A 22,683-nucleotide genomic window follows, 5' to 3' on the forward strand; every position below is an offset into this window, starting at 1 on the left:
GGACAGCACCGGCAGGCAAGCAGCAGCAACATGAAACACAGCAGCAGGAACATGAACGCAGCAATAGCAAGTGAACGCAGCAGGCAAGCAGCAGCGACGTAGAGGTAGCTGCAGCAATAGCAGCAGCAAGCAATGCATGGAGAGAGATCTGGCAGGTTAAATAGAGCGGCATATTAAGGAGACTCTGTTTGGTTGGTTGTAGAGTGGAAAGGGGGCGTTATGTATGAATGCAGCATAAGTGCTCGAGTTGCCTGAACTAGCTCGCAGGCTTCGCCCCATTTATGGCCGGAGAGTTGACAAGACAGGTGGTGTGTCACGAGTTGACACAGCGGTTGCCAAACCAATTCTGAAGAACTCTTTCTGTAGCTCGAGGTTTTATCTAGTTCGGAGTGTAATAATCAACATTCTTCATCAGTGAGACTAAACAAATATGGACCCTGAATCTAACTAGAGCTCCCGTCCATAGGAAAGAATGCGCGCCAGGGAACCTTCGTCCCTGAACAGTAAACTACCTCATGGCGGCTTGTGCTCTGTCATAGACTGGCAACAACAATGCGCCCAAGCTGCCCCTCCTTAAGAGAGATAGCAGCAATACCTAAGGCCGTAGAACTATGCCATGGGAAAGGAGACAGTGAGAGGAGAAAATTATGAACTGTGTCAAAGGTTGAATACCGAGGCAAATTATTCCCTAACAAAAAGGAATTACATGTAAATCTATATATTCTGGACAATGTCTACCTAATTAAAGTTGAATTCTGGCTCTCGTGGGGTGTCTTATTCAAGTGAGTTGTTTTTATGGATTATGTTAAGGCTCAACCTGTTCCTTCACTCCATCCTTTGTGTATTCAAAACAGTAAATTCACATTATAACAGAAAGATGAGCAAGGGGAGAAGAAAAGCCTGCAAGAAGAAAAACGTCATATCAATAAATTACATTGCATTTAGCTGACGCTTTTATCCAAAGCGACTTACAATAAGTGCGTTCGACCAACAAAATACAAACTTGAATAAAACAGAATCATATAAGTACATCAGGTTTCATAGAGCCAAAACATTTCAAGTGCTACTCAACTGGCTTTAGGTAAACCAGTCCTTTATTAGTATATAAGTGCTTTGTTAATAGTTCTATTGCTCGAAGTGGAGTCGAAAGAGATTAGTTTTCAGTCTGCGCCGGAAGGTGTGTAAGCTTTCTGCTGTCCTGATTTCAATGGGGAGCTCATTCCACCATTTTGGATCCAGGATAGCAAACCCACGTGTTTTTGCTGATGGGAACTTGGGTCCCCTTCGCAGCGAGGGTGCAGCGAGCCGTTTGGTTGATGCAGAGCGGAGTGCACGTGTTGGGGTGTACGGTTTAACCATGTCCTGGATGTAGGAAGGGCCAGATCCATTCACAGCATGGTAAGCAAGTACCATTGTCTTGAAGTGGATTCTAGCAGTTACCGGAAGCCAGTGGAGGGAGCGGATTCTGGATGGATGGAGTTGTGTAAAGGCCGACGAGTAATTCTGGATTTTTACGGAAGTTTTACGATCCTGTCCGTCAAAATGACGGGCAGCGAAAAAGTCTAGCGCAACCTCTGGATGGCACATGCAGGTAGACCAGCCAGGAGGGAGTTGCAGTAGTCTAGGCGTGAGATGACGAGAGCCTGGACCAGAACCTTCGTGGCTTTCTGGGTCAGCTGGGGACGTATCCTCCTGATGTTGTAAAGCGTGTATCTGCAACAGCGGGTTGTAGCAGCTATGTTTGCAGTGAAGGACAGGTTGTTATCTAGGATCACACCCAGATTCCTTGCAGTCTGAGTCGGGGAAACAATAGAGGTGCCGATGTTGATTGTTAGGTCAAGAATAGTGTTGCACGGTGTACCGATACTTGAAAGGTACCGCGATACCCTACCGTTAAAAACGGTACGATTCCTCCATTTCATTAGTATCGGTACTTTCAGAATGACGGGGAAAAGTACTCCGGTGAGAAAGCGCCGTTTTACTAGAGCCGTGTGTGTTCAGCGCTCTGCTTCCATTCCCTGCACTGCAGCCGTGCCTGCAGTCCCGCCCCTCTCAAGCACGTTCTAAGTCCCTCCCCTCTCTCGTGCACGCGGCCACGCGCCAGCTGCCAGAGCATGTGAGAAAACGAGAAGCATGGCTGCAAGTGGGAGTGTAACGGCCCGTACACACAGCAGCTTTTGGCGATTTGTCCACCGCTTCCAGCGCGTCTCCACCCATTGACTTTGAATGGGGATGACGTCACTTTCCCTCGCTTGTCGCCGAACTGCATTGTGGGGGGGCGAGGCGAAGATTTCCAGGATGTTCAGGATTCCAAAGTTGAACAATGTTCAACTTTTGAGGCTGAGCTGGAAGCGACAGCCAATCAGATCCGTTTATGCAAATCTGACAGTAGAAGCTCTAGCCAATCAAACCGCGTGTAAGCAGGGAGAACCAGACCGCAGTTCATTTCCTCATATTCCAAACGAGAAATGACGGTAGCAAATCACCCGGTTCTTTACGACCAGACTATTTACCGGGATACAAACCGGAGGAACCAGGCATGGAGGGAGGTGGCAGAGGCAGTGGGTGAAACTGGTAGGTTTTCGCTTGTTTGGGGATTTTATATCCAGTTTACTTCGTTGCTAGTTTACTTCGTTGCTAGCTAGCACAGTATCATTAGCCCGCATGGAATGTAGCATAAATAGCACCATAAACATTAATCTCATAAATGTTCAAAATGTTAAAAAAATAAATGTTCATCATAGCCCTTCCTATTTGACAATAGTGTAGAAGAACCGGGTTGTTTTGCTTTGTATCTCGGGGACGGGATATTCATGTGATATTCATGTGATTGGTTGTTGGTCGCGAAATCCCCAAGCTGTCAGACACGCCCAGCTCCAGGATTTTCAAGATTTGGTCAAAGCTGCTGTGTGGACGGCCCGTAACTGCCGCTGCGCCTCGGCTTGTTGACAAAAAAGACGCCAGAAGCGAAATTTGGAAGTATTTGAGCTATATCTCTGACAGTGAGGGCAAGCCTACGGACACCACTAGGCCTGTCTGTGAGACATGTTTTAGATCCCTGCAAACCAAGGGAGCCAACACATCAGACTTGGCTAAGCACCCGCCGACCGGCATCCAGAGCTGTTTAAAGAATTTGAAGACAGACAGGTTAGCGAATTTGATAGATAACATAATTACATCATGCTCAAGCCCATGCCCTCAGATCTAAGTCAAACAAGTGTAATTTATTTTGTGACAAACGAACGTTTTCGTAGTTTGACGAGCAATTAATGGCAATGATAACTGTCTAATATGGCTATCTTTTTGCTAACTTACCAATGTGGCTAACATCTGCAATATACATTTTGTCAATAATTATTTATATTACTGTACTATTACATATTAATATAATATAAAAAAAATTATATTTTATAAAACAAAAAAGTTGTTTGAGATGATGCTTAATTTGATTTAATACGAATTCTTGTCATTTATTTTGTTTATTGTTCTCATTGTTTAAAAGTTTGTGTTATGGTTATGGTTCTGGTGTGAAATAAAGCACAATAATTACATTTAAGACTGTTTCCCTTTTTTCAAGAAAAGTATCGAAAAAGAATCGGAATCGCAATTCTTGACTTGGTATCGGTATCGAAACCAAAATGTTGGTATCGTGACAACACTAGTCAAGAGTGGGACAATCTTTTCCCGGAAGGAAAAGCAGTTCAGTCTTGTCAAGGTTGACATCCACTTCCATTAGCAGCAGATAGGACTACTGTGGGTGTGAATTTATTTAAATATGATGAATGATAAGGCTTAACAGCTCCATGGCCAAATGTGGACATTGCTTACCCTCTGGAAATATTAGTCGTTGGCGCAGATCCCTAACATTATTAACAGATTAACATTATGGGTGTGAGGATGTTCCCATTTAACGGCTGGGATAGAAAGGTTCACAGATGGCTCATTGAAATAATACGGATGAGATTGAAAAGGCCAACACCTCGTGAGCATCATGGATTTGAAGCATGATTTAAGCCAGTTTGATTAAAATGTATAATAGATTGAGATTAGCATTAACCATGATGGAGCTTTAAGAACTGGTATTGCATTTTCCGCATTATTCATGCTATAAAGTTAAACAGAAAATACACCAAAGGTTATGCACACAATACAAAAAAGAATAACTGATGAGTTGTTCTGATTAGCTTTGGGGTGATATACATGGATTGAATCAGCACATCGTTGCATCAAAGAACCCCATCATTAAAACCCGTCTGTACTGAAGTAACGTGTTATGGCAGAAAAGTTTAATACAGCGTATTTTTGGTATATTCATTTTAATGTCACCTGATATATAAGATGTGTGTTAAATTTGAATGGACAAAGTAAATTTGTTCCTCTTACTTATAGAGAGGTTTTTTATATATTCCTGAAACAATGTCCCCTTTTTAGTAAAAGTAGATTAGCGCAATAGTCTTTTCTTCCACTTTTATGTATAATCAAAAGGGTGTTTTTTTGGCTATTTGTGAGTAAGTAAGGTACAGTATAGCCTGTGATTTCTGCCTTGAGTGAAAAGATTACCCGTTAAGTATTTTTCAGAAAGTCTTGTTGCAGTTTCCAGATATCAGGAGAGGCCCATGAGTCTCTTTGTTAATCATCAATGGTCTTTGCAATTAACAGGGGAACTCCAAGAGAGATCTTCCTCAGATATAATGCAGTTAAAGTCTTGTTAGTTATTGATTCATTTCCTGCAAGGCTCATAAAGAGGCCTGGAGACAATAGTCGGCCTGAATTATCAATAAATGTATTCATTCCAAGTAAGCTGACTTCGAGGTGAGAGGAAGTTCAGAGATGGCCTTAGGCTACAAGAACAGTTAACTTTGGTTAGTTAACTAAGCCTATGGCCGTCATGGGACAATGACATTTAAACATTTACAAATATGGCTTTCATAAAGAAAGACATGTGACATTCGTGAGGGGCTGCAGGATAAGATATGTGTATTCATTGCTGAACTATACCTGTGTTTGTGTTTTATTGATTTCTCTGTTTTATTCTTTCATGTGTGGGTACTAAATTGCTACAACATTGTGGTTCGCTTAAACATGCTTAATTACTCTGTATGAAGTAAAAGCAGCTTTTCATAACAGAAGACTAGAGAGGTAGGGGAGGAGACATTCGTCATTACACACAGCATGTAAAGTATCAGGGAAGTCTACATGTCTTAAATATATGTGTGTGTTTAATTACTTTGTATCAATAATGGCAGTCTGTGTAACAAGAAGCTGGAAATATGAGAAGGGAAACCTTTGTATTTGGAAGTAAGATGTGAGCGAGGGGATATATTTATTTAGACAGCTCTGATATCTGGAATGCTGCATGGTAAAAATGAGTGTGCGTTACTATTTCAGAAGCATTTCTAGAGGACTGCTTGAGAGCAGAGGTAATGTTTTCCTCGTTATTATTGATATTAAGGTAATTTACATGTATTGCTTGTATTGGCCAACTATAAACAACTATATTTTAGACATATCTTAAAAGAGGCCAAGAGTATGTGAGACTGTGTGTGGGTTAAACTGATGGGGGAGGGGGAGCAGAGAAGGAAGTCTATGGAATGTGTATGTGTGTCCAAACTGCAAGAATGTGAGACAGCGAACACCAGATGTGTTTGTTTTGCCACAAATATAAGAGACTCTTGTTTCCGGGTCATCTCGGCTGGCTCGCGCTGATTCGCTACAACAGCCCATCGTTTTTATATCGCCCAATAGATGACCTGTATGGGAGGAGCATCAGACACAACCCCTCCCTTTCTAACTACATGAAGCCCTGTTGTGTCCTTAGTCCGCTCTCTTTTGTCTTCAGGCGGTTCAGATAGTAAGATCTCCGAGAGGGGAAGAAGAGCAGGAGTACTCCTTTGTATTGTTGTTTACCATTTAAGCAGATTATTGTTTAACCCTTTATCTGGTGCTTTGAATTCCTTCTTTTATAAATCTGACCAGCTCATCAAAGAACACGCGGAGCCGAGGTGGGTTTCAGACCACTCCTTGCTTCAACAGTACCCAATTGTACACCCTAAAGCAGTTAGCATACTTCTCATTTATAGATTTGAAAATCATGGGGCCTTTTTGGGGGTTTCCCTTTAGTGTGTTTTATAGGTTTTTGTGCATGTAAATGGTCTGCAAAGGGTCAAATCCCAAAGTTCCCTCCAGAGGGAGTTTCTCTCCGACACACTCATTCCCTGCCTGAAACGCCTCCATTGGACTCATTTGTTAAATTTCATGACATAGAAATCACTACGTAACACTTGGCTAGCGCTCCAACACATTGGATTTGAAAGGCCAAGGGACGGGACATATTTTAGTGGTTGACCAATCACAACAGAGCCAGCCAGCTAACCAATCAGAGCAGACTGGGCTCTGGTTTCAGACAGAGGGTGAAAAGAGGTGCTGCAGCACAGGCAAGATGTACTGGCCATGCCATTATGCAATATTATAACGTTAGCTACAGTTAGCTGCCGTTAGCTCAGCTTCTGAAGGGGAGACTACAAGCTGTGAGCAGGATCAATTTAGAGGATAACAGCTTTAATTATCAGACGTGACTTAACGACACTTTGTCACAGTGTAATGAGTGGAACTAGACAGCAGTCTTCACTAAATGGGAAGCTGCCACTTTTGAATGTCGAGATTACAATAATGAAAAAAGCAGTCACCATCACCAAGTGCCCCACTTTGGTTTTGGTAAATGGCAATGTTTTTTCCTATGGCACACTGCGGTTATTACGTTTTTTTGGTATCTTGACGACTCGAGTAGTTTATACTGGAGGCCTTTTCTCTTTACTATTGAGCCTCTTCAAAGCCATCTCAAGGCAGCAGATATCTGTCCCAATTGCAGTCTTTAATTGGAGTGATGTCGCACTTTGTCAAGGAAGGCACAATTAGTCCTCAAACTGGAAACCTCTGTGCTCGTGTGCATACCAACCCGCCATTGCTATTCATTATTTCACCATTTCTGCTGCAAACCAACAGGCGTCTTGCAGACATTGAAAACAGTTCACACAGTCCCAGGAAAAATCATAGATTCATTCAAACTTCTCAGCTAATACATCTCTCAGAACCGTGTGTTCCTGCCAGTCCTCTCTCCCTGAGTCTCCATCCAAAACAGATACATTTTTGATTACAGTTCATGTAGATGTGAGGCCAGAATGAGCAACATGATATTAGATGTTACTGTATGGTGAAGATCCCAAAAACGGGTGTTACTTTCAAATTCCCAATTTATGGTTAGGATTACGTTTATGTTGCAATTTCATATCAATGAAAGAGGAGCTATTTACTTCTGAAACTATCATGGATGTGAAATAGTCAAACCCAACTAAATCTATAAAGTTTAAAGATAATAAAAAAGAAATAAAGAATACAACATGGAAAAGATTTTGAATTTGTAGCATTACATATTTGTTTTTCATTTAACTTTTGCCTGTTTTTATTTTTTTTTAAATGTAAGGTAATTTTTGAGATTTGAGAACTGAAAGGGGTAGACAGATAGGAGGAAATTACCTCCTGTACGTTTTAGATACTTTGAAAATGAATTAAAGTTAAATTACTGACAGTATTTGAGTTACTGTATATATATACCGCTTTAAAATTGTAATTTCCTTAGGCTTACCAAAAAAAGTGATATGTGTAACATAAAAAGTATATTATCAGTTATGTTGATGTACAGCTCTTACTGTATTGTTTAGAAAGTAAACAATAGCTCCAACACTAAAGCATTATTAAAGCATATTTCCCCGTGTTCTCAGTAGCCCTTTTTCTCAACATATTGTTGTTATTGACAGCTCACTACAGGGTGATAAACATGGCGTTCAACAAGCCTGACAGAGTACATGTTAACATGCTGTCTAAACTGTTACAATCGTTGGAACATTACAGAAGGAACATTTACAAAGACACGGTTGGACTCTGCCGGTAAACTAACTTTGAATCAAACAAGAATGTAATGGTAAGGTGCTGCGCTGTTTATGCAGGTAGTGGGAAACAAACGTGACGGAAATACAAAGAGGCACTTGAAGGTAGCTAAGTGACATGCTGAGCTGCTTGTAATACACCAGGGAAGTGGTTTGAATCTGCTCCGATTTGTACAGTTGTGTGTTGTCTGCGTTGTAATATGAAGATGTGCAAAGAGCAAGTCTAATGCTCTTGGAATCGCTCAGGGATGAAGTGGCTAGCATCCCCATAAATGGCTTTTCAGGGTAGATTTCATCCCTGATGGTGGGAAAGTTATGTTGATAAAAACATACTGCAAGTCAACAGAATGGTACATTGTGTTTTACTGCACTCTACACATATGCTCCAAGTGGATGTCAGGAAGCAAGAGATGAACATGGCAGCTTCTATAGAGACACTCAATTTATACTTGTGATGAAGGTCACTTATAAAACCACTCTCTCTTATAAAGCGTATACTGATTAGCTGGAGGGTGAAATGACCGTGTTTAACTCTGAATCAGCAGCAAACTTAGGTTGAATAGTTTTACCTAAAGAGATCGTGTTGAAATGCATAAATGGTGTTATATTTTTTCCCATTAACATTTCAAACTGAACAGTGAAATGTCTAATTTTTGACAACACCATCTGTTCATGCATACTAAAAGGAAGATGTCTGTGCAGCTACAACTGGAACAATTAAAGGCAAATTGTGACCAAGGTTGCGGTCGGATAATCCAAAAATCAGCTCCTAACGTCATTCCTTGACTTCTGAGTGAAACATCATGGGGTTAAGGGATAGTGGATAGGAGAATTCAAAAGGACTTAGGAGAAGAGACTGCGGTACTTTAGAGAATCCGAATGCACTTTCACTATCCGACGTGTTTATGATGCGCCAGCGGACGTCATGAATGTGCGTCTGCTGCTGTGGGGAAACTATGGAAACTACAGTTTTCTATACAGCGGACTACAACATGGATGTTTAATAAGAACGAGGGACTACTGTAAACTCATCTAGAGACTCTGCACCGTGCTCTGATGCTGTTGCTTTGCTTTATGAACGTGGACAACAGAGAAACATATTCTTCATGACCAAAGTTGGAATTGAAATAAAAAAGGAAAGTGAAACTTATGCTCGTCACCCTCTCCCTCCGGTCCACATTAATACAAATGATCCCAATACGTATGATTGTATGAACTCTGAAAAGATCTTAAAATCAATACAAATGTATTTATTATAAACGTTAGTCCTTAACATCTATCAGTGTGTATATCACCATTCAAACATCTTTTAAAAGTTGAACAAACTCCACACAGCTCAGTAAAGACTGTGAAATGTTGACTTTATTTGATCATTTCAGTAAAAACTAACGTTCATATTTCTCTTTTTGATTATAATACTGATGATCGTTCAAAACAAAGCACTTTGGCAACTTACCACCTACGTTTTAAAATGCTTAATAAGCACCGTAACTTTCATGATATAATTTCTCGGTCATAATCGGTTGTTTCCGTGAACGGCCGACTGTTGTGTGACGGCAAATGCCGCGGCTGCAAGGCATTGTGGGGCAGCATTTTCTCCTCTCCTTTCGGTAAGGGAGGTCCAGTGGTTCCTAAGCTAAAGGAGGTTATAAAGGAAGTTTGAAACCTCCTTTCCTATCATTCTAGAGAATTCGAACGGCACTTATCATGGCTGCCACTGAGGGACTTCCGGGTCATTTCACTCCGTTAAGCCCCTGTCACACTGTCCCGAAATTGACACCCGATGGACACACGAATATGGAATTGTGAATTTCGCACGAAGATGGCCCCGAACCACACACGAAGGCAACATTTACATTACATTTAAGACATACAACTGCAATGAAAGTACCAAAAACAATTATGTTACAGTACTATGATACTGTACTGATATCTTCAGACTTTGTTCTTTACTTTATCCGTCTTTATATGTAGAAAATATTACGTTTTCTCCGTAATGTTATTTCCATAACAACAACAACTTCCTGTCAACTGTCCTTCAAAATAATATATTATATCCTTTTTAGTTTCACAGAACACAAAGTGGGTTATTTACATAATATATTTACATGATTTTGTTGTGCAATAAAAAACCCGATGGACACACGATAAAGGAAATGTTCAAATTCGGCTCTGATCGTAGCAACATCGGCCCATTCGTGAGGGCATCTTAAGCCATCGTATGACCGCCGGTGGAGTTTCTCAGGCTCCGGCAGCAACTTCGTGAGCGGTGGCAAAATCTTTGGCATGCCATAAAACAGCCGAAGGACCTTGCGAAGGTTCATTTTCGTGTTGAATTTGTGTGTCCATTTTGCCCTTCGTAAGGCCATCGTGAGGGCATCTTGTTATCATCGGTGCCATCGGGCATTCGCCCCGATCAGAGTGAGGGTGAATGCACCGATGATAACACGAAGATGACACGATTTGACAAGATGCCCTCACGAGTGCCTTACGAAGTTGCTGCCGGAGCCTGAGAAACTCCACCGGCGGTCATACGATGGCTTAGATGCCCTCACGAATGGCCCGATGTTGCTACGATCACAGCCGAATTTGAACATTTCCTTTATCGTGTGTCCATCGGGTGTCAATTTCGGGACAGTGTGACAGGGGCTTTAGGAAGGTTCCTAAGCTAAATAGACTATTCGACTTCAGCCCAAAAGCAGGCAGCTTTGTGTCTCCATTTAAAACATGGTGTGATACGTGATCAAACCAGGGCTGCTCACTTGTCCTGCACTGTTAATATTGGCACATGTTTTAATTCAGCCTTAATTACTTGAAAAAATATATCGGCTATATTAGTTTTAAATCCTGTTTTACTCAACATTATTGCAACTGCCTATGTGTTACACTGCAGTTCACTAAAATAGTTCTTTGTCTGGGTTTAGCTCGAGAAGGAACCTTTATACAATCTTCATGAGCATTTTAGATGCTTGACACGCTACATACATCCGAAACAACAAACATGACATTGGTCGGTTGCTCACTCCCCTAGGTGTTCTTACTGGTTGGATTCACTTTGGGTCGGGCCCAATACAGCGAATCAGAGTTCTGGGAAAAAGTATTTTTCTTCTGAACAGAGCGTGAGAGCCTCGGAAGTAAACAAGGACAGAGTCACTTCTTATCTTACACCTGAGTTAACTCCTTTACTTTCCCAAGGAATATTTCACACAAACTCTATTCTTTCCCAGACAATCAAACATTGTACACAGATATATTGGTGCATTACTTCTGAAGAGAGCGTGATGAACAAGGACAGAGTCAATCTTTATCTTCCACCTGACTTCACTCCTTTACTTTCCCAAGGAAGATTTCACACAAACTATTCCTTCCCAGACAATCAAACATTGTACACAGATATATTGGTGCTTGAGATTATATTGGCCCCAGAAAGAACCTTGAAAAGAATATGTGTGTGTGCTGGTGGGAGGAGGTGTATGTGTGTGTGTGCTGGTATCTGGGTCAGTGAGTGTAGGTGAGCAAAGAATATGTGTGTGTGCTGGTGGAAGGAGGTGTATGTGTAGCAGGGTATCTGGGTCATTGAGTGTAAGTGAGAAGGTTTATATATATATAGGATTACTTTAAAACAGTCCCAAATAATACATGTTCACTTCAATACAGTTCAAGATAATACCTGTTTACTTTAATACAGTTCAGAACAATATCTGTTTACTTTAACAGGCAGGTAGGCCCATAGATTTATATAAACAGATGACTCAACCGCGCATGGAGACCGACGTTGCCACATGGCGGCCATCTTGCCACAGGCAGCTCGCTCATTCATAACAATAGAGGCTTCTCAATTCTTAAATTTCCCCTCCTCGACTCCTATCCTCGAGACTTAGTCCCGCCCACAGGAGATGCGAGCGGAGGACTGAGGAGGGGAACCAAGGAGAGAGGAGGGGAAGCAGCAGGCAGTTAGAGAAATGAGAACTCCTCTCCTCTGAGCGGTCATTTTAAAGAGACGTCCATTAATGATGACAGTAGGCACAGCAGCCCTCTGTGATATGGACAGATGTGTTCATGACGACTTATATATTTACTTTTAATTCATTCACAGTGCGGTATAATGAGACAATAGCAGGCTACAGATGCGGACACACACACAAATATATTTATATAAATATATAGACAATTTAAAGTATGAGAGCACTCATAATAACGTAACACAATCAGAGACTGGATATTCCCCCCCTCTCTCTCTGGTCGCTGAAATGGGGAATTGAAATTACGAGCCAAAAGTTGTATTTACAAATATTAAAAGTAAGCATAGGACACCAAACCAACTGAGACCCGTCTGTCCGCCGCATCTACGCACGGTACCACACACACACACACACACACACACACACACACACACACACACACACACACACACACACACACACACACACACACACACACACACACACACACACACACACACACACACACACACACACACACACACACACACACACACACACACACACACACACACACACACACACACACACACACACACACACACACACACACACACACACACACACACACACACACACACACACACACACACACACACACACACACACACACACACACACAGCTCCTAAAGCATAATCAGGCTACAGCCGTTGTGTATTTTATTATGTGAAGCACTAAATGGTTTTAGAACTCTTAGATATCTACTAAACTAAAGCAAATAAAGAGAGTAGGCCTGTTATACTGAATGATATATATTATACACACTGCTCTGCTTTCTGCATGGACCTCACAGCTGTTCTCTCTGGAAACATCGCGACGCGATGAAAGCAGTTTCTAAAATAATATCCAGGGGATGCATGCAGAGCTGTCATTGGCTGAGATAAGTCCGGCCGTGCGTCACGCCTCCACCGTTCCCGGAAATGCATCCGCGGAGGAACCATCCGTGTATCCTCGGTTATAGCTCCTCCAGAGAGCCTCCTCGACGCTCGATCCTCGGTGTGCATTTAGAGAAATGAGATGTCCTTAAAAATGGCGCGCTGAAATTCATTTCCGGGTCACTACCGGAGGACTGAGGAGTCGAGGAGGGGACATTTGAATATTGAGAAGCCTCTTATGTCTATGGTGCACTATCGAAATAACCGTAGATTGCTCAATTTTCAACCAATTTTCAAACGGTTTGGTTTGTTATAAACATCAAAGATGTAATTATGATACTGCCTAGCCTACTTATAATCATGAATCTTTTTTCAACATGTCTTGTTGTCTCCTGTATCATAGCCATGCTAATAACGTTTATAATAAACCAATCCGTTTGTAAATCAGTCAAGATTTCAGCGAATTAAGAGTATTTTTGTGCAGATCACTCACCTTACAACAGCTGTAGCAGTAGTTGTTGACTGTGGCAAGATGGCCGCCGGTGAGCTACTGTAAGTAATTCAAGAACCCTGAAGGCAGCAGAGACTGAAAAGAGTCAAGGGAAGCTTATAAAAGTTAACAGCATTTAATTACACAAAAGATGCGGTGGTGTACAAAATTAAATTGCAAGCGGAGACCCTCGCCCCATCTCCCGTCAGCCCAGGTCAGCAGGTCGAAGAGCTCAATTCTTGGCTTGCTCTTCCTGTTGTCATCTGATGTCTTCTCCTATTGGCCGGCGGCGTCTGGGGGCGGGTCCAATGCAATTCCTGCCTTTTTCTGTTGTTAAATTACATCATTCTGATGTCTATGGTTATTTAAACATTCCCTAATAAACGTTATTCAGCGACAATAAATGAGTGCTAAACCCAATGTGCTCAGTGTACAACATCACATGTCATTTCACCTTTGATTCACGGTTTGAAAATGCAGCATTTCGCCACATGCTAAAGCTAACCGGAAGTGAAGAATTTTCAGAATAAAAGTATTAAGTTAATAGTTAGTGTGAACTTCCGGTTTTTCAGAATAAAACTGATTTAAATTAAATAGTGTATTTAATTGAAATTACGCCATATCAACATTGATTTTAATTTCTAACACTACGCTGGCGACTCCCCCTTGAGCCATCTAGTGTTTATATCTATGGGTAGGCCATCCAGTTATTTTAGCCGGGCCGGCTAAAATGATTGGTCGTGCTATTTACAGCGCTACGGCTTCCACAGATGACATTTATGTATTGTCAAAGCATTTAATGTATTCATTGCTATCGGGATGGTAAGAGCATTCCATGGACAAAAAGTGTTTCTGAAATAAATTACATACCCCACTTTACTTCTTTACATGAATGCAGCTTCAGATGTCTTCCATATGATGGAGTACATAATGACCCTGTTTCTACCTTCCCACAGCTGTGATGTTTCTGTGTGTGATGTTTGAGGTGCCACACACACAGACAGGTGAAGCCTTCCTTCCCTCAAATTATCATTTTATCCAGAAGGAGCAGATTGCATGTTCTGTCCGCTGTGACGGGGGCTTCGATCCTGAAGCCGGGACATTTTGGACACAAAGTGAGGCACGGGGGGGGGAGCGGGTGTTTCTGAGAGATAAGACAAGACAGGGGAGCAGCACACTGCTTTTAGAGACAGAAGGCAGGAAATGAAGTGGCATGAACAATATATTAACAATTCAGAAGAGCAGATTGACATTATAAATGGAATAAAATGAACTTTGTCTGTCACATATTTGACCCTGGGAAAGAATTAATCAAGTATCATCTTATTTAAGCCCTTGTCAAGGATGGCATATAAAGATAATCCTGCTTTTGAATAATCCATTACATATTTAATATATGTTTGACTTCTCATTTAATAGATTGAATAAAATCTGAAACGCTAAAAAAAACATAGATAATTATTAGTCTATGACCAAGTCACGTTTATTTATTTAGCACACACAAACATGGCACTGAAACCCATCCGGCGCTTCTATCAACTCTCAATTGTGTTTCAAAGCATTTTCGTTTTTCTTCTCAGGTTTGTGAATTATTGAGATGTTTTTTCCCCTCTCAAACCCCTCAAAGGGTAAACATGCCTCTGGTTCATACACAATATATAGGCTACTTCTTCATACCATTGCTTCTTGTCCGCAACAAATCATCAATTTTTTGTTTGTTTGTCTTGTAGCTGGTATCACATTTATATTTGGGGCGTGGCCAGATCATAGAAAAACAGTTTTTTGCCTAATTGAAAAAAGGACCTTGTTGATGGGTGACTGTTTCTCTTACACATCATTCCCAACAAAGCAACATTTCATGGTTTAACTGTTGTTGACACACTTTTGAATTGGCTGCCTCCGATGCTGCGGAAGGCACCGAATAATCGACATTTCTAAGCGAACAATTTGCTGACAACAGCCCTCTGTAATCTGCGTGTTACGTCTGCTGGGCGTTGTTTCAACTATGACAGCTTTACAAACAGAGAGGAGCCGAAACCAGAAGGCTCAGCTTACAACTCCAACAGACAGACACTTTTCATATCTCCCGTTATCGCTCTCTTTTCCCTTTGTTCTTTCTCTTCGGTAAGTAGGCCCAGTAGCTATCTCATCAGCTGAGAGAAAAAGAAATGACGCAAATAGGGAGAGAAATGGGAGGAGGACGGAGGGACGGATGGATAGTTTGTGTGAGAAAAAAAGACGCAGAAAGGACATGGATCTATAAGACAAAGTCGTCTCAGTCAGCTGACAAGACAGACAGGAAGTTAATTGCCCTGAGCATATTTCTCATCACAACCTCTGGTAATTGGACGTGAACACCGGTGATAAATTGCTTGGGCCATCTTTGATTTGGTGGCTCTTCCTGCTGTGTGGCACCTGGAATTAAGACTGGCATCCCGGGGAGATGTTGGTCACAGTAAACTTTAAATTCAACACATCATTTGTGAATTATTAGATGGCACCATTACTTTTAGCAACCTCAGTAAATGAGCTTTTAAAACAGATACAAAGCAGCCCTGTCATGGAACGCAATTTACGCCTCAGGTTTTTACTGCGATCATGCAAAACTGTGAGCCATCTATCAACCACAGAGCAAGTCATAAAAAATGAAAGTGCTGCTGCCATGTCTAATTGAAAAACATGTCTTCCAGGCTGAGGCTGTTTTTCAAAATTATAATTTTAGCAGGAACATTTTTATCTAGTTTACCCAGTTTGCAATAACAACCTCTGGTCTTCAGAGTGTTTCACTGCAAAACAAAAACAACCAGGTACGCTTTTTTCCCCGTTGCCTTTCATGTTGAAGTCCAATCAGAATTGAATAGCCTGCAAATCCTCTCTGTAATCACATCTTGTGTGTCCTAATCAACACCCATCAGTGTCAAATGTATATTTAATATGTTTTTGTCCTGATGCAAGCTATTGTTATATTATGTACTAATGTGTAGATGAAGAACTTGTTCATGTGAATCCATACAAAGATTTGAAGTCACCATTTTGGGGACATAGTTGCAGACATAGAGACTGCAACTTCTAACAAACATTATTCACACCATTCTGTTTCCACCACCTTTCAGTATGGTCTGGGTATTTTGCTGTGTGCTTGAGTACTGTAATCACCCTAAACAATGTCTGAATCTGGCTGTCTTACAGGTGCTGCACTTTTCACCATGTCCTGAAGACGAATTTGAAAAGCAGACCGGTTCCTTCACTCGTTCCACCTGGCTGAGTCTTCAGAGCAGAGGTGTGCATGGTTGGAGAGTACGTCAGGTGCTTTTTGCTAAGCTTTTTTTGTTAAATTGGCCATGTAAGGAGTAGAACTTAAAATACTTCCACACACTAGTTTATCATGGGCGGCGCCAGGATTTTTTTGCTGCAGTAGCTTCAACCCAGTCTCATGGCATTTCGTGTTCACCAACACGATTTTTAATCTATTGATTCGTGTTCACCAACACGATTTGCCCCTTTTTTTCGTGTTGCACAGCACGATTTTAAAAGCAATGTATTTCTACTGCCTGCAGCACGTCTTTTTCTCCGGTCGGGTCGAGGAAGACCGGAAGCTGTGTGGTTCATAAAAACATGTTCTTACTCAATATCAAGCCACAGTTATTGCTTTTATTTTAAATCGTATAATTTCGGACTTTTGTTGCCGTCTGTGAGGAAAATAAATGGGGCTCAGAGCCTCAGAATACGGAAATCTGTATTTTTAAATATTTTTTTCCTTCTAATTCGATATTATTTTCAAAATAAGACACTGTTATTTACTCACCAATAACACACAATTATCCTTGCTTTTATTTATTGGTTTAATTCCATAATCTCGGGCTTTTTTGGCGTCCGTCAGGAACTGAATTTAAAAATAAAAATAACCGGAAACAGACGTAGGCCTATAAGGGACATTTCGAGCATCATTGCAATTGTCAACATTTCTGAGTTTAGGATGGCCGAAGACACTACACTACCCATAATCCCCAGCTATCGTTTAGGACTACAGTCCCCGTAAGGTTACGCAGAGCGTCAAACAGCTGTGTGAAATGGAACGAAACCACGCCAGACTATCCAAAACTGGAATCGAACGCCCCCCCAGAACTACACATGCTGGCTATTGTGTTTCGCAAAATGTTCTATGGGACGTCTCTACTGAACGTTTTCGTTTTTCCCCACAATTAGAAGTTGCCAGTATTAAACACATTGGTGTTATCAAATGTAAAACATATAATTAATAAATCGGTGAAAATCGCTTGTGTCCATAATGCGCAGCATTAATGCCCACATGACAGCTCATTGTTACTTTGTAATTCTACTCCACTACAATTCAGAGGTTAACCTGGTATTTTTACTCCACTGCATTTATTTGAGTTACTTTGCAGATTCTGATTAATTATGTGAAATATAAACAACCCTTAAATCAGACTTTAGTTACACCTGAGTAAAATTCAGGTAAGGTGATTGTCAAGTGCCAACAATCAGGAGAGATATTTGATAGTTGGTGCTTGAGAAGACTAAACATGTATCTGCAATTGACATGAATGGAAACGAGTAATAAAGTATATTCATTACTCGTTATTCTCTACTAATAGTTAATTAAAGACTGTATATTATGGCTATTTTGCACATCCCTTTCAAGATTTTCAAAGGTGTATTGACATATCATATACACAACTACGGTGTAGTTATGCAATGAATGAAACACTTGGGTCACAGGTTCCTCAACAGTGCATTACAAGACATCTATCAATATGTGTGTACCTCCACCATTAAACTGTCATATTCTGCACATTTCTTATTCTATCTACATACATAAGAGTATAATTCATATGTATAATATCAGTTAAAATAAGTGCTTCAACATAGTTAACATTGCAGGAAAGCAATATATTAGACGTTAAGTACTTTGTCAGGCTTAATATTTATCTGTAGATAGATACCCCCAAAGTTTTTTTCTTATTTAAAAGAAGACCTTAATCTGTTATTTAATGTTTAAATAAAGGTTCATTCGTTTTTCTGTTTTGCACCTCCTCCTATTAATATCTTTGTACATTCTGCACTAAACTGTTTTATTGTAGAGATCACTTATAGTATCTTCTTGATTTTTTATATTCTATATTTATACTTTCCCCCTATGAAAGTATGTACTCTTAATATTTTTTTAATCAAATAAAACACAATAATTCAATAACGTGCTTTAACCACTAGGCGGTGCACACAAGGTACACACAGCCATAATAACTTTGTATTATTAGTGTAGGACACTTATGTTTTCGTACAACATCTGAAGATGTGTAGTTTTATGCATGCTTTCACATCATTTTACAGCATATTGCTATACTATTTCAGACTCAGTATTTACATTCTTACATTCAAAGAAAATCAGTAATATCTTTAAAAACTACAGTCCTTTTATATCAGCTGTGCACCGTTATGGTGTAAATATAACCTATCTGTGAATTAGATCAAATGTAAAAGTCAGCCGAATTAGTGTTGATACTGCAAGGAGACGTATTGTGTGAAGAGAAATTGAAGATGTTGTTTAAATGTTGAATATATTTATGATCCACGTCAAGTATTCAGTTTCGGCGGCATTTTCTCAGTTTTTCCAAAGGTCTTCTCATCAGGGCTCTATAAATAAAGAACTACGGCAGATCTGTAATATACAATGCAGCCGAACCGTGTATTACAATGCCGTTATGTGATGACTTTCAAAGAGAAAAGCAAGAGCGCTCGGAATTAAGTATTATTTTATTATTTTAAAAATGTTTTCCGGATTTCATATCATATAAACGCCAAATCCCAGCATGCATTTGCTAAAACATCCAATAAGCGAGCTTAAAACCATAGCTGAGGATCTTGGGTAATCGCTCGAAATGCCTACGTCTGTTTCCGGTTATTTTTATTTTGAAATTCAGTTCCTGACGGACGCCAAAAAAGCCCGAAATTATGGAATTAAACCAATAAATAAAAGCAAGGATAATTGTGTGTTATTGGTGAGTAAATAACAGTGTGTTATTTTGAAAAGAATAACAAATTAGAAGGAAAAAAAGATTAAAAAAATACAGATTTCAGTATCCTGAGGCTCTGAGCCCCATTTATTTTCCTCACAGACGGCAACAAAAGTCCAAAATTATACGATTTCAAATAAAAGCAATAACTGTGGCTTGATATTGAGTAAGAACATGTTTTTATGAACCACACAGCTTCCGGTCTTCCTCGACCCGACCGGAGAAAAAGACGTGCTGCAGGCAGTAAATACATTGCTTTTAAAATCGTGCTGTGCAACACGAAAAAAGGGGCAAATCGTGTTGGTGAACACGAATCAATAGATTAAAAATCGTGTTGGTGAACACGAAATGCCGTGAGACTGGGTTGGTAGCTTAGCAGTTGCTATATGACAGCACAGCGTTGCTAGTCAATTTTCAAAATAAATAAACAAACAATACCAGTGGGCCAATCACAAGCCTGTTCATATTGGCGAAGTCACGCCCATCTACTTCCACCCCATGGGACCTTATTTCTGAAAAATTACGTATTGAAGTCAATGGAGAGAGAAAACTTATCTTTCGATCCCGTTTGAATTGTGCCATGAATTACACATATAATGTTTGTCAATCTTAAAAAATCATTTCCATGTCAAAAAAGTCACAGTTTGTCGTAAAACTGTTGAAATATAAACTAGAAAGACTACAAATCCCAGAGATAACATTAACGTTACACATTACACTCGTGTTACTCACCAAAACCTTGTAAAGCCGGTCCCGCATGCTGGCTCTTACGGAACAGACTAACTCCCCTTTTGTGTACATTACATTACATGACATTACATTACATTGCATTTAGCTGACGCTTTTATCCAAAGCGACTTACAATAAGTACATTCGACCAGGAAGACACAACCTTGAAGAAAACAGAATCATATAAGTATATCAGGTTTCATAGAGCCAAACATTTCAAGTGCTACTCAACTGGCTTTAGGTAATCCAGTCCTTTATTAGTATAAAAGTGCTTCGTTAATCGTTCTAACGCTCGAAGTGGAGTCGAAAGAGATGAGTTTTCAGTTTGCGCCGGAAGATGTGCAAGCTATCTGCCGTCCTGATGTCAATGGGGAGCTCATTCCACCATCTTGGAGCCAGGACCGCAAACCCACGTGTTTTCGCCGATGGGAACTTGGGTCCCCCTCGCAGCGAGGGCGCAACGAGTCGTTTGGCTGATGCAGAGCGTAGTGCACGCGCTGGGGTGTACGGTTTAACCATGTCCTGGATGTAGGAAGGGCCAGATCCATTCGCAGCACGGTAAGCAAGTACCAGTGTCTTGAAGTGGATTCTAGCAGTTACCGGAAGCCAGTGAAGGGAGCGGAGGAGCGGAGTGGTGTGGGAGAATTTAGGAAGATTGAAAACCAGACGAGCCGCTGCATTCTGGATGAGCTGCAGAGGTCGGATGGCACATGCAGGTAGACCAGCCAGGAGGGAGTTGCAGTAGTCTAGGCGTGAGATGACGAGAGCCTGGACCAGAACAGTGTACAGTTCTCAACATGGCCAGACTTGTAGTGATTTTCACCTCTTTTAATACTTTTCGCTTCATTCTGAAAAAAATAGGTGAAATGTGCCAACGTGACGGCCATCTTGGTGTTGGTGACGTATGCAAGACCAGAGATGTAGTTCATTGAGTGCTTCACACAAACAAATGTGTTACTTCACAGTTTTACGACACATTTTAATTTTTTTGACCTGCAAAATTATCTTTTAAATTGACAAACATCATATGTGTAATTCGTTGCACAATTCAAACGGGATCAAAAGATAATCTTTCTCTCGCCATTGACTTCAATACATGATTTTTCCAAAATGGGTCCCATGGAGGTCCACCGCCTCTCTATTCAAGATCACAGATCACTCGGCCTTCAATGTCGAAAACGTTCTCTTTATTTTCTGGTATTGACAGCCTCAGCCACGCCTTACAGAACCAATCAATAGTATAACACTCATGACTTATTTATGACACACACACACACACACACACACACACACACACACACACACACACACACACACACACACACACACACACACACACACACACACACACACACACACACACACACACACACACACACACACACACACACACATTTTCATAACAAAACAATAGGGTTGCTAAGCCGTTGCTGGGCTAAATCCAAGCTACCCCCTGACGCCGCCCCTGCTACTTATCACATTCGTTGGTATTCAATCAATACAGATTTGCTTACTGATTAAATTTTAAGCATATTATCTCAAATGACTTACAGGTAGGCTACTTTGACATGTAATAAGTCATGAGGTCATTTCTACAGGAGACATATTATGCTCATCTTCAGGTGACACAAACTTGTATTTATATTTTCTACTAGATCATGTGTATACTTTAATGTACTGTTAGGCTGGCTGAGCATCGCTGTTGTGTATCCTCTGGAGTGCCTTTCTCTTTAAGCCCTCATGCACACATTGTCTGCCTCCTGTGATTGGTTAGCGTTTCCTCTTCTTCATCACAACCTAACAGAAGTCCTGGCAGCTTGTTTTGAGACAGTTTCTGAATGCAGGCTGTGTTCATCACTCTGTCGGTGGAGCATTTGGATCATTTCACAGTATTATAGCAACTTGACCTGCTTTATAATTATAAAAATACTTGGAAATCTCACTTTTTACAATATTAGACATTTAACACTGACTGTCCTTTTCTTTAAACTACAGCTTTCTTTGAACATTAGCGGCTCTTTATTTTCCGTGCTCTGCCTGTCAATTACACACCGACACACCCCTTTGTGAGATCTGGAACATACTGTAGGAGGTTTTCTGATATTTCCTCAGACGTTTCTTCTCCGATTTTATTGATAACATTAAGTATAAATAACTAATATCTTTTTAAACTGCAAGGGAATGTGATTTCCATTGGATCTTCAATAAAGGATTGCCATGAGTGCTTTATGTTGCAAAAAGAGTCTTCCTTGTTCTATAACAATGTTTGTCCATATGGTCCGAAATGAGTTCACATTGTTCTACTATGTGTCTGACATTTTAAATCAAGATCCAAACGTAGTTAAATTGTTTAATTGTAAAAACAGTTTTTGAAAGATCTATTTTTGGAGTTAGTCACTGTTGATGCCTCACAATGTCAGTCATACTTTTGTACCGATAGATGTCCACTGTGGTTTAAAACATCTGCCGTACATCGCCAATGTAAATAAAGCATCTGAATCATGTCAAAACAACTTGAGTCCCACAATCTGAATGTTTTTTTCTCTAATTGCTATGGTTTGACTTTCGATGAAGATGTACTTGTCAATTTTATCAAGGTGACCTTAGTG

This window comes from Gymnodraco acuticeps, unplaced genomic scaffold (assembly GCF_902827175.1).
Source record: "Gymnodraco acuticeps unplaced genomic scaffold, fGymAcu1.1, whole genome shotgun sequence".
NCBI classification, from domain to species: domain Eukaryota; kingdom Metazoa; phylum Chordata; class Actinopteri; order Perciformes; family Bathydraconidae; genus Gymnodraco; species Gymnodraco acuticeps.